The sequence below is a fragment of the Euprymna scolopes genome, chromosome 25 (assembly GCF_053919585.1).
Source record: "Euprymna scolopes isolate OS-2025 chromosome 25, ASM5391958v1, whole genome shotgun sequence".
Taxonomy (NCBI): domain Eukaryota; kingdom Metazoa; phylum Mollusca; class Cephalopoda; order Sepiida; family Sepiolidae; genus Euprymna; species Euprymna scolopes.
This window is the reverse complement of record NC_136506.1, coordinates 32,557,409-32,571,314: the sequence shown is the minus strand read 5'-3', so window position 1 is coordinate 32,571,314 and position 13,906 is coordinate 32,557,409.

Below are 13,906 nucleotides of genomic sequence, written 5' to 3'. Positions count from 1 at the left end.
GGGTGGAAGTGTTCTTGTGTATAGATAGATTTAATATATTGCCGGCTTGTTGAGGAGAGAACAGCTCAGTCCACACGTGCCAGCAGTCGTCAGGACGAAGGAGGCCGGTTAAAGGAGAAAGTAAGAGTAAAGTCTTCAGTGTGTGTGTGTGTGTGTGTGTGTGTGTGTCAGTGTCAACGAGAGCAGTTCTATAACATGATAAAGAATGTTCGTTCTATAACATGATAAAGAATGTACCGCACATGGAAACAAATGGGAGTCAGAAGGTCGCCATGTTAGCTTGTTGTACTCCCGTTCAGTCTGGGGCCAAAGGCCCAGGCGAAGTCTGTTGCCAGGTAGGGCCAGGAGGAAAGAAGGATAAGAGTTTCAGATTTCGCCTTTTATGTACTCGGTCACGTCGTTGAGAACTGGCTTGTGATTGAACAAGCCAGGGAGAAAATGGATTCCAAATCTCGAGCCGCAAGAATTAGCTCCTGTCTGTGATTGTAGCAAGTTTCGGCTGCTACAAATTATTTTCAGTAGTAGTAGTAAGGCGAATTCTTATGTGAATGTTTTACAGGAGGCATAGATTGAAGTGTAGTCAAGCAACTACCATGAAAATAAACCGTAGAGCAGAAAGAGATTAGCAACATTTCTTTATGAGGGTATGAGGGAAAAAACATGGCTTAACTTATATTTTGTAACATAATAGATAGATATTAATAAGAGCAAAATAAAAAAGTAATATAGAAATAAAAGAAATTTTTAAACGTGAGAAATAGCATATTATTTGGATTATTGTAACGACGTGAGTGTTATTCTTACAACGCTTTAGCCGATATAATTCTGACCTTTTTAGATGTATCGTCGAGTATTTTTAAAGGAATCATTTATTTAATGGGGTTAGTATACTGTCATTTCGTCCACCAAGACCGGGTTAAAAGTTCGCAATTGTATTCTTAGTATTGTCCGCACAAAGGATTGAATTTCAACCTTTAGAAGAATGCCACTTACAATTGAATTGTTCTTAGTATTTTATCCGTTATGTTACGGGTCGTTGGGAAAGTATGATTAAAATAAATTTGAGAAATATTTTGTAGCTAAGGGCGGATGTTTTTGAATTAGTTTAGCAGCGTCATTCTACATGTTTGATATATAAACCTTTATATAACGTTGCAAATACATGTTTTTTCGTTTTTTTTTTTTTACATGTTTTTTTGTTGTTTTACATTTATCAAGGCCCGGAGAAGAGACGTTGCGAGCCTGTCTCTGCTTTATCGTTATTTTCATGACAAGTGCTCGTCTGAGCTGCAATATATGGTTCCCCCATCGCCAATCTTTCACAAAAAGCACTCGTCTAGCTGAAATCACAGTCAAAATTTTCCCCACTATTTATCTGTGCCTAAACCGAAACTTAGATTTAATAAACAAAGCTTCTTTCTAAGAATTACAGACATGTGGAGCTCTCTTCCGCTAGTCTATTTTCCAGCTGACTACAATTTGGTTGGCTTCAAGTCCAACGTAAACAAATTCTTGATGAACCGTCCCATTAAATAATTCAATTTACCAAATTTCTACTACTAACGATTACTAAGAAATTATCCCATTGACTACTGTACACATAATAGCCCTTATCATCGAGTAATCTCCGGGCCTTGATAAGTGGTGACCCATTTATAAAAAACAAAAAATAATAAAAAACATATATTTTATGGATCGTCTTCTGACAAAAACCACCCAAGAAAATATTTATTAAAAAAGAAAACATTAAAAAATCAGACACACGAATTACTTATGGGATGTATGTAAGGGAGAAAGAAAGACGGATGTACAATCGTCTCGCTATATTTAGTTACATTGTGTATGACCGCCCCCTCCCCATTGGAGACGGTGCCCTAGACACGTCTTTTGTGCTTAAATTATGAATAAGAAAAAATAGATATTAAAAAATCTCCACTGGGGAGTTGCATGATTTCCCGACTTCCGCTGTGCTCACTTCTAACCCTTAGATGTCTTTCAAACTTTTTCATACAAACAACGGCTTTTGTAGTGTAATATCAAGTGTTACATGGTAAGCCCCATTTCATTCGTGGAGAGCAACGTTACATAAGAAGAAATGTGGAACGCTTGCGTGATTTTCATTTTAAATCTTTCTCTCGCATTTCTGGGAGCATCTTTCCCTTTCAGACTGGTTTACAATTGAAAAAATGAAAAAAACGCAAAAGAATTTTTTGTTGTTCACTTTTTTATGTTACAATTCTTTGCACGCTCTTCCATGTAAGGTAAGGGCTTCCCAGCTTCCAGCTCGAGAGAGCCAATGCCGAAGATACGGCTTCGCTGTTTGACCTAAACTTCGCTCTGACGATTTTCCATGTACTAATTCAATTGTTTTGTTTTTTGTTTTTGGTTGTTGTTTTTTATCAATTAGATTGTAAGTTTCTCTGTATATCTGATTCGTGTAAAAATCACTTTTTATTATATTTTTTTCAAATCTAACAATATTTTGTTAAGATTCTATCACTGCATTTTTCATTAAATTTCAAAATTTCACCTCGCACACTTCTCGTCAACAGTTGTATCATCCTCACATTTCTACAACCTAATAAGTAAATATGTTACATAAAAAATATTTAAAAATTACTTTTAGAAGTTGTTTAGCATTGTTTTTGTTTTGTTTTTCTTATGTTTTTTGTTTGCTTGTAGTTTGTTTTTGTTTTTTGTTTTTTTTGGTAAAAACCAGTTAAGTAGCTGTGTGAGAAAATTATTTAATTAAATTCCGTTTTTTAAATATGATTTTTAAAAGTTAACTGAACTAAATTAATGCGATTTTTTGGTGATTAAATTTTATAAACAAAAAAATGCTTACATTTACTGCAATGTAATAATACGAAAAAAAAATAATTTTCTCTTTCCATTTTTCCTTCACAGGATGGTTTACAATTGAAAACTGCATCTGAAAAATGCATCTAAAACCAAACTCCTATCTTTACATCATCAACGCTCTGATCCTCCATCTGGCATCAATTGAAATGGATGGTTCTCGTCTAGGAGAAGCCCCGTGTTTTGACAAGCTTTTGGGTTTGTCCTTTACTCCTGATCTGAAATGGAACATGTACATCAAGTCTGTTGCCAAGGTCGCTGGAAAGATGGTGGTATCTTTCTACCGCTCCAGAAGATATCTCACTAATGATGCAATTCTCTATCTATATAAAAGCCAAGCACGTCCAAGGATGGAATACTGCTGCCATATCTGGGCAGGAGCTGCTAAAAACAGCCTATCCTTCCTTGACAGAGTACAAAATAGACTTCGTGGCTTAGTGGGGGAATGCCCTTTTCTCTACCCTGCAACCTCTCTCCCACAGAAGAGACGTTGCGAGCCTATCCTTGTTTTATCGTTATTTCCATGGCAGGTGCTCGTCTGAACTCCAATCTCTGGTCCACCCTTTACCGAAAAACACCCGTCTAGCTGAATCCACTGTGAAAAATTTCCCCCACTCTTTATCTGTGCCTTAATCAAAACGTGAATTCCATGAACAAAGCTTCTTTCTTAGAACTGCACGCCTGTGGAACTCTGTTCCGTCTGCCTGCTTCCCACCGGACTACAATTTGGATGTCTTCAAGTCCAACGTTAACAAATTCCTAATGGACCGCCCCCTTAAGTAAACACTTCATCAGATCTCCACACTAACGTACTGTACTTGCAATAACCCTTATCCCTGAGTGGCTTCCGGGTCTTGATAAGTGGTGACCACCATGTAAAACAAAAACTCGAAAGAAAGGTTTTTGTTGCTCGCTTCATTTGATATACGGCATAATCACGTCAGATGACCGAAGTTAAGCAATGTTGAGCCTAGTCAGTATTAAAATGGGTGACTATTTGGGAATTGTAGGTGCTGTGTGCTCTCCGCTTATCTCAGCATTGTTTTCAGTCAATCTTGTGGCTCTCCTGGCTACTGGTTCCTAGCAGTGCCGATTCAGGGAGGCGTGGCTGAAGATTGCACAACCCTTGTTTCACAATTACACGCACAGCTACTCTAACAGGGGTGTCCATTGTCTCTTGAGACTGAACAGAGGCATCGATTTCGTGTTATGTTTGCTCACACTCTTCTTTATGCCGCATGAGTGTTTTCTAGCTCCTTCCATCATAAGAGCTAGTGCCGAAGACACATTTTCATATTATCTATTATTACTATACTAGCATGGCTACCTGGTGTTGCCCATGACCAGAAAAAAACAAATAGATGCAGATAAAAGTATGTGTAATACCTCTATTTTCAAATTTCTACTTCTCTATTTTTCTTTTTTTTTACAAAGGTGTCACCACTTATCAAGGCCCAGAAGCCATTCGAGGATAAGTGTTAAAGAGTGTACAGTGGTAAAAAAAAGACACTGCCATATTAATCATTAGAAGTGTAAATTAGGTCAATTCGATTTTTTAAGGGGAACGCCTCATCAAGGACTGTTTAGGTTGGACTTGAAGACGACCATATTGTAGTCAGCTGGAAAGCAGGCAAACGGAAGAGAGTTCCACGGGTGTGCAGTTCTAAGAAATAAGCTTTGTTCATGGAATCTACGTTTAGGTTTAGGCACGGATAAAGAGTGGAGGAAATTATTGATAGTGTTTTCAGCTAGACGAGTGTTTCTCCTGCAAGCTTGGCGAGGGGGGGGGGCATAAATTGAAGATCAGATGAGCACTTAGCATGAAAATAACGATAAACAGTGAGGCCCGCAACGTCTCTTCTGTGAGGAAGGGATTGTAGGGAAGAGAAAAGGACACCCCGCACTAAGCTACGAAGTCTATTTTGAGCTCTGTCAAGGCAGGATAAGATCTTCTTAGCAGCTCCTGCCCAGATGCGGCAACAATACTCCATCCTTGAAAGTACCTGGCTCTTATATAGATAGAGAATTGCATCAGCAGGTAGATATCTACTGGACTGATAGAAGGATCCCCCTATTTTTTCAGCGACCTTAGCAACGGATTTAATGTACGTGTTCCATTTCACATCAGAAGTAAAGGTCAAGCCCATAAGCGTGTCAAAACATGGAGCCTATGCAGGACGAGAGCCATTCATTTCAATCAATGGAGATCAGAACGTTGATTTAAAGATAGAAGCTTGGTTTTAGAACCAGCCACTTTTCCCCATTGTATATTATGCTCAAGATCAGATGAGAGATAATCATAGAGAACTTGATCGTTTGTGGCCTTTGATGTGCTACCATAGATGGTAGTGTCGTCAGCATAAATGTCCACGAATGATATAATGATGTGATTTGGAAGATCATTAATGTAGATCAAGAAGACAGTTGGATCAAAGATGGACTCCTGAGGGACTCTAGCATTAATACTATGCACTTCTGATTTCTGCCCATCAACCACTACTCTTATGAACCTATCAGAGAGAAATGATTTAATAACAGAAAAGACATTTCCAGCGATACCATAGCTGGATATCTTGTGAACTTTTATGCCATACCCTATCAAAGACCTTTGATATGTCAAGAGAAATTGTCCTAGAAAAAACTCTCCATCAAGAGTTTCGTTAATCCTATGCGAAATAACCGTAAGCACATCTGCTGTAAATCTTGTAGAACGGAAACCATATTGCATGTCACTAAGAAGGCTATTTTTGCTGAGATGGTTGACTACTCTATTTAACACAGATTAAAGTAATTTACTCATGACCCACAGGAGACTTATTGGTCTGTACTGAGAGGAAGATGACCGATAACCTGAATTCTTAAATACAAGGCAAATTGATGAGATTTTCCAGGGTATTGGGCAGCAATTCTCCTTAAGACAACGTTTAAACAGTTTGTAAGTATGGAAGCTAATTCTGGTGGAAGCTTTCTCGGCACTATAATTGGAATACCGTCAGGGGCAGTTGCTTTACTTTTGATTGATTTTTGATTAGCTTGGCAACATTATGCACAGATATTTGTATGTCGCATAGCGTGTTTTTTTGTTGTTTTTTTTTTTGATACAGGAGGAAATACGGAGATAAGGCGACCTTGGTCGTAGAGCGTAGAATTAGCTGCAAAGTTCTTGGCAAAGAGTTTGGCTTTGTCTGATGCTGACGAGATTCCCTCAAGTCGATAGATGATAGTTGGGATGGAGCACACGCTTCTGTTTATGGTCCTGTTTGCTATTTGTCAAAACTCGTGGAGCCAAGTCGCTGCTCAGCTACTTTGGACTTGATGGATTGAGCATATAACTCTCTTGCATTCTTTATTACTTTCTTACAATGGTTGCTGCCAGTCCTGAAAGCGGCTTTAGTTTCCATACATCTATTACGTTGGAAGCAGTGAAAATGTGATTTCTGTGCGCAATAGCAGCAGCACATTCTGGAGAAAACCATGGCTGGCTGTTTGGTTTTTGCTGGAACTTTTTCGAGGGTATTAAATGGTCTATACCTACAATTAACCAGTCCGTCAGGTCTGATATTATAGACGACATATCCTTTTTAAACATGGAACGCAGAGGAAGATCCGATATAAATGTACAGAAACTATCCCAGTCAGCCATAGTGTACTTATATACTGTACGATTGAGAGGTACGTCTGAGGACTTATTACGTTTCATTTTTATCTTAATTGATACAACTGAGTGGTCGGAAGATCCAAGAGGAGACAGAACGGAAACTGAACATACTTCAGGGCAAGTTGTGAGAAAAAGGTCTAGGAGACTCGGATGCTGCAAGATCCAAGAGGAGATAGAACGACGGACTGAGCATACAATAGTCTCTCGCATTCTTCATTACTTTTTTACAGTGATTGCTGGCAGTCCTGAAAGCGGCTTTAGTCTCAATACATCTGTTACGTTGGAAGTAATTGAAAGGGTGATTTCTGTGCGCAATGGCAGCAGCACATTCCGAAGAGAACCACAGCTGGCTGTTTTTGCTGGAATTTTTTCGAGGGTATTAAACAATCTATACCTACAATTAACCATTTCGTCAGGGCTGATATTATAGAGGACACACCCTTTTTAAACATAGAACACAGAGGTAGATCTGATATAAATGTACGAAAGCTATCCTAGTCAACCATAGAGTATCGATATACTGTACGATGGAGAGGTACGTCTGAGGACTTATTACATTTCGTTTTTATTTTAACCGATACAACAGAGTAATTGGAAGATTCCAGTAGAGACAGAACAGAAGATGAACATATTTCAGAGCAAGTTGTGAGCAAAAAAAAAAAAAATAGGAGACTTGCATACTGACCGTCAGTATCGGGCACAGGGGTGGGTTTGCAAATAATCTGAGGTCATAAGCATTGGAGTAATTGTAACAGAACCACCCCCTCATCATCTGTATTGTTTGAGTATGTTAACATTCCACATTATGAACATTGAAGTTTCCATAGGCGTGAATGTTAGCTGAAGAATGAGCAGATAGGATGTAGTCAATTTTCTCAGATATGCTCTTAAAATAGTAACTCCACTATTATGGGGGCGATAGAGGGCAAATATAAGTGCAGTCGTGTGAGAAACCCGGAAAGACATATAAGGTAATTTAGGATCCTCTCTGGAGATGTATCTACCACATGGAAAGCCATCTTTAATAGATGCACATATTCCATGCCCATGGCGATCTTGGGGGTGAGATTTGGCTGTTAAGTTACAGTATTTTTTAATTCCAAACTCTTCTAGGAAAATGGTTGGTCCAATCCTCTCTTTCTCTCTTTTCTCCTCCCTCGATTCCTCACTTCTTCATCCCCATCCTTCTTCCCTTCATCTGTTCATCCCTCTCTCTTGTTTGAATGTATTGAAAATAATGAAAAAAAATGTAATACATTCTCCTGGTCGTTCAATTTGAAGTTATTGTAACAGTAACATACGCAGACTAATTTCAAAACAAACTAGAAAAAATAGAAATACACTGAATAAAAATAACAAAAACCTACCGTATAGTGACTGAATATAAATGGTTTATTTAATTTTTTTTCAAAATGATTTTTGCAAATAATTGATTAACATTTTTTAAATGAATACTTTATCTTAACCGTAAATTGTAAGATGTAAGTAGAGTTTTTATGTTTTTCAATATTTTTGATTAAGTTTTTTTTTTTTTGCTCAACAGAAGTTTCTTTTTTGTTTAAGAAAAGTTTAAAAATGTGTTTACGAAAATCATAAATTGTTGGGTGAGCGAGCGAGAGAGAAAGAGAGAGAGAGTAAATAAATGTTTGTTGTTTGTCTTCGAAGAGAAAGAAAAAGAGAGAGAGAGAGTTGGGAAGAATATATATAGCGAGAGAATTTAATAGATCGCGTAGGTTTAAATAAAGTATATATATATAAATGAATTATCTAAAAATGTTTGTAAAAAGTATCATTAATCACTGAAACAAAGGTACAAATCGAGCGAGCAAAAGTAGGTATCATTCTGACGACCTGTGTGAACGGTACATTAGCGTTCATTTAGCATGTTGATGCCGTTACTCTGGAATATAGAATTGGGCGGAGACTTTATCATTTTTGTAACGGAAAAGGGAAAGATGTGAATGAGTTTATGGTTCAGTTCCGAAGGGTGAAACCCATATCTGTCCCAAGTGCAGAATACCTACCGGTGATGACTGGGAACGGTAGGAGTACTTGTTAGTTAGAGGAAAAAACAGGAAATACTTCCTCTAAAGGTGGTTGTGATTGTGATAATGTTGCTCCAAGGATGTAATGTAGGATTTTATTATAACAACTAAATGTGTATAAAATGGCGTTCTAAAGTTACATAAGAGAGTGGGTAGTAGTCTAGACATGATAAATTTGTATGTGGCATCTGTTTTTAGAAACCTACGGTACTTTGGTCCCCAGGGGAATTTCTGCAATCAAAATATTATATAGGAGATATATCAGCTTTATGAGTGTTTCCTGTGTAGATTTTTTTTTAACTTTTAGATGACGCACACACACAGATAACTTTTCTTTATATGATAAAGATAGGAAAACAACTTGTTCATAAACAAATCCATAGTGTTAAATACTTGTAAACATTAATGTTGCAGTGATGCGCTTGAGTAAAGCACGTGTAATATAGCTACATGTGCGGTTTTTATCACGTGGCAATAAAAAAGGTGCTTAAAAAGCGCGTATAACACGTTTGTTTCAAGACGGCTCCCCTCTCTCTCTCTCTCTCTCTCTCTCTCTCTCGCTGTTTTTGAACACATTTGTTTTACTTAATGCCCAGCCCACACAGAGTTTATGCTTTTCCTTTTAAATCAACAACATGATGAATAAACAAAGCCAGATGCATATTTGAATGAGTCATTTTTTATTTCAGTGCGTTTTTTTTTATCAAAAGATCATGACTTGCATAATATGTTAAAGAAAAAATAAAAGTATCCGCACCGGTTGTATATCTATAATATAAAGCTGAACGTCTGTGTGTGTGTGTGTGTGTGTGTGTGTGTGTGTGTGTGTCTGGTCACAAATAGGCTCCTTTATGGTTGACTATTATAGAAAACTGATCAATGATAGATGTATCGAGAAACAGGTACGGGTATGTTTGATCTGGAATAACGATGATTCATTAAAATTGTGGGGTCTGCGTACGCGCCTGGTCCACAAAGTATGGAAATAAAAAATTTAAAGATTAAAATTAAACGTTTACAAGTGTTTTTGATATAGATGTACATAATAATACTTTGATAAGTATGTTTTAACTTAAATAGGGATGGTATAATAAAATTGTGGGGTATGCGTTCGCGCCTGGCCTCCATAGTATGGAAATAGGCACAAACTTTATTAAAGACTTTTCATATCTATCTGCGTAAGTATACTTTGATAATTATGTTTCAGTTTGAAGAAATATGGTATAATAAAGTTATGGTGTGTTCGTTCGCGCCTGACCTCCATAGAATGGAAATATGTCACAAAGCTTAACAAGGTTTTTTAATATAGATCCACAGAATATTGTGATAAGTTTTTCAATGTGAACAGGTATGGTATAATAAATTATGGGGTTTATCTATTTTATTTTTACTTTCATCATATTTTGCTTTGGTTTTGATACCCCCAAATTCGAAGCTATCTCTTTACAACCCTTCCTTTTCATAACCTATTATACTTTCATAAATCAGCGTCGATTTTCTGTAGGCTGTTTTTGAACCCAGTCAACGACGGGTACTTTTGCTAGTATATATATATATATATATATATATATATATATATATATATATATATATATATATATATATATATAACGGCGCCTTTGTGTCCACTGCTGCCAGATCGAATGTGCGGAAGAAATTTTAAAAGATTTAATTTATGGCGACGTATTTGTTCTATCTTCGCGAACGTTTGCATTGTGTCAGGATTTAAAAAAAAATACGATGAATGCAGTGCATACGCAAAAGATGCTAATCCACTGGTTGAATTGGCCTCGTTCTGACATTTAAACCGCAGTGGCCATAAATCACTGGCATAGAAAACCGAAGTAACATAATCTGGCTTGAGATACTGATTTCGCGAACGAATATTTTAAATAATAACATAAATAAAATAAATAGAATACGCAACAATCACGTTTATCAGTTTTCTTTGACTTTACAAGATATGAATTGATAAAGGATAATACAAAAACAAAACACGAACCTTTAGAATATTGTATGACTATAAGTGACATGGCTATGCTTTTCGTGGGACAATATGAAAAAGAATAAGTTAATCCATATAAAATACATCCAACGTTTAATTAGCTGCAGAAATGAATTTAAAGAAATGGCCAAATTTAGTGACTGGTTAGAAACAGTCTTGTGTGAATCTGGAAAGAAAAAAAAGTGTTTTGGTATTAAAAATAGCTCGTTAAGCAAAGAGCTCGAGATTAATGGTACACTAGACGCTGTAAATTTTAGGCGTGAAAGTGTATATTTTCTGAACTTTCATTTTACTAAAATAAAATTTCTGTATTAAGACATTTATCCAAACGAGAGCGAATACCAATAGCAAAAATATTCGTTTGCTGCCGATTTTTTAACAAACTTCCACCGCTTCCGTTTTAATCGCAGACATGACAGTGGCTTTTCATACTCAGTGAGAACGTTTCTTCGTTCTCGGCACTCAGTCCGAAAAGGCTGTTTTAGCAAGACTGTATCCTTTGTCTGTTTGCTTTTTGTTTTGTTTTGTTTTGTTTTTTTTTTTGTTTTTTTTGTCGAGATAAGGTATGGTTCAACGCAATCTGATAAGATGCACGATTTAAAAGGTGGAAAGTATGTAAAAGATTTTGGAATTCTTTTAGGTGAGACTCATCAAAGTAGTGTTACGCGTGTGAGTTTGATAGTAAAGTAGTACCTTTTATATCGCACTTAATAGCTTAAAATATAAGTGTTAATAATATTAATACTCGTTATGATTAATATTACTTAAATGACTTTAATGTTAATAAAATTCATAAATCCTTTCTGGAATTCAACCATATTTGCTATAAATAAACTTCAATTAATATCTGACTTGTCTACCAAGTTTCGTTCATGGATATCCAACACTCATTATTTTATCTCCATTCACTTGGATATGATACGCAAAATAGTCAATGACTTTTGTTACTCCTGGTTTGGACTTTGATGACCCTCTTCAGTTTAGTCAGGATCTGGAGATTGTTTTGATAGATATTATTTTCAAATAACTCTTCGAATAAAAATCTTTGAGATTAAGGTCTATTACGTGTGAAGCCTATTTAGAATCATGCAATTTACTGATGAGACGATCATCAATGTGCCCCAAAATATCATTAACGTATCCAAGCATACTGAACGGCGATAAGATATAAAATGTTAGACATTCATAATTGAAAATTGGGGGACAAGGCAGGAATAGACTGAAATTATATGCATCAAATATGGTTGGATTGCAGAAGAATTGGATTATTGATGCCATGTGTTCGTGGCAGTTTGGAATTATCTTATACAAGAATCTATTCAATTTTATCAAAATCCTAACGAAACAAGAAAGGAAAAATCTTTTTATTTTTCAAACATGAATTTATTATGAATTCATATTAATTCAAATTAAATGCAGGATGTTTTTTTCTTAAACAATAAACATTCCCTTTAAAATCATAGCCATTTTTAAGAAATAAGTTGACCAAGCCTTTAGAATCAATCATTTTTTTTCCAGATTTCTATTGCATCCACACATTTTCATGAACATTCGATTCAAATTTAAGGCGTAAATATTGAAATCGATTTTTGTTACGACATGTTCACATAAGGTTCGTCGTATAATTAAACTAAACTGAAAGCTGCATTAAACGGAACAGCTGCGATAAAAAAATATATTAAAACAAACAAAAGAAAAAATCGCAAAGAAAATAATGAATAAAGACTGGGGCTTCGCTTCGGGAATGAAACATAAACGTTTAATGTAGTTTGTTGGCTATAGACATATTTTCACGCTGTCACTACACTATACTCATGCATTGAGCGTTTTTTGAAAGCGAATGCTGAAAAATATATGTAATATATTATATGCGCATAAATATAAACTTGTTATATATTATCGTTGCTGTTGTTAATAATAATAATAATAATAATAATAATAATAATAATAATAATAATAATAATAATAATAATAACAGCAACAAAAATAACAACAATAGCAACAACAACAATAATAATAATAATAATAATAATAATAATAATAGTAGTAGTAGTAGTAGTAGTAGGAGGAGGAGGAGGAGGAGGAGGAGGAGGAGGAGGAGGAGGAGCGCTAGGAACAATACCGAAATATTTTGAAAAAAAGAATGGGAGAGATTCATGCTATGAACACATAAGATCAATCATCATAATGCAATTTGCAATCCTCTCTGGTCCATTCAGCCAGTGCAAAAATGATAGTCATTACTTTGAGACACCCATCCTATATATATATATATATATATATATATATATATATATATATATATATATATATATATATCTATGTGTGTGTGTGTGTGTGTGTGTGTGTGTATGTGTGGTTTTGGTAAAATATGTTTTTCAGTTATATTTCACTCATTGTGTATACCAATCTTTTTTGTTTAGAAGCTCAGCGTATGTAAAATATAACATCAGTTGTGTGCGTATGGGTATATATGTATGTTTGTATGGGTCAGGTTAATATGTATTAATATATCTGAGTAGTTAACAAATACAAATATTTCTAAAATACAAGGGAACTAACTATTAAACATTTCAATTGAATTATCTACCATTAACTAGAACGTGTGACTAGTTAAGTATGTAGAGACCTGTCCCCTAAGATGCGAAATAATTCCTACGTAACTATCTATAAATTTAATTGATTTATTATAAATACATTTATGCTTTTAAATATATATATGGCGACATTTTCTTAATATTAGTAAATTACCAAACATTCTAACCGTATAGGGAAAAATCTAAAGAATTAGTTTCGTATTTTCAACCGACGTAAACCATTTTTAGATAAAATCCTAGTATACAAAGTACAAAAAATAAATATTAGATAAATAAAGTAATAGTAATAATTGATTGAATTAAAAGAAAGTATAAAACACTTTGAATAATATGTTGAATAAAACCTAAAACAATATACAAAATGGCTACCGGAACAATCAGTAGTGGAATGGGGACAAAAATGGATGGTAACGTTCAATGCCACCAAGACAAAACTGGTTTCATTCAATAATTACAAGAAACCTTCTCTACCACCTATAGCAATGGCCAACGACTCTTTATCTCAGAGTACGTCTCTCAAGCTCCTTGGCCTAACGTTCACAGGAAACATGAGTTGGAACAATTACATCGAGGGCATTGCCAGGGCCGCTGCAAGGAAGGTGGGCTCTCTCTACCGTGCTAGAAAACTTCTAACACCCGAAAGTATCCTGTACCTCTATAAGGCCACTATTCGCCCATGTATGGAGTATTGCTGTCATATTTGGGCCGGTGCATCGGCTACTAGTCTCTCGCTCCTTGACAG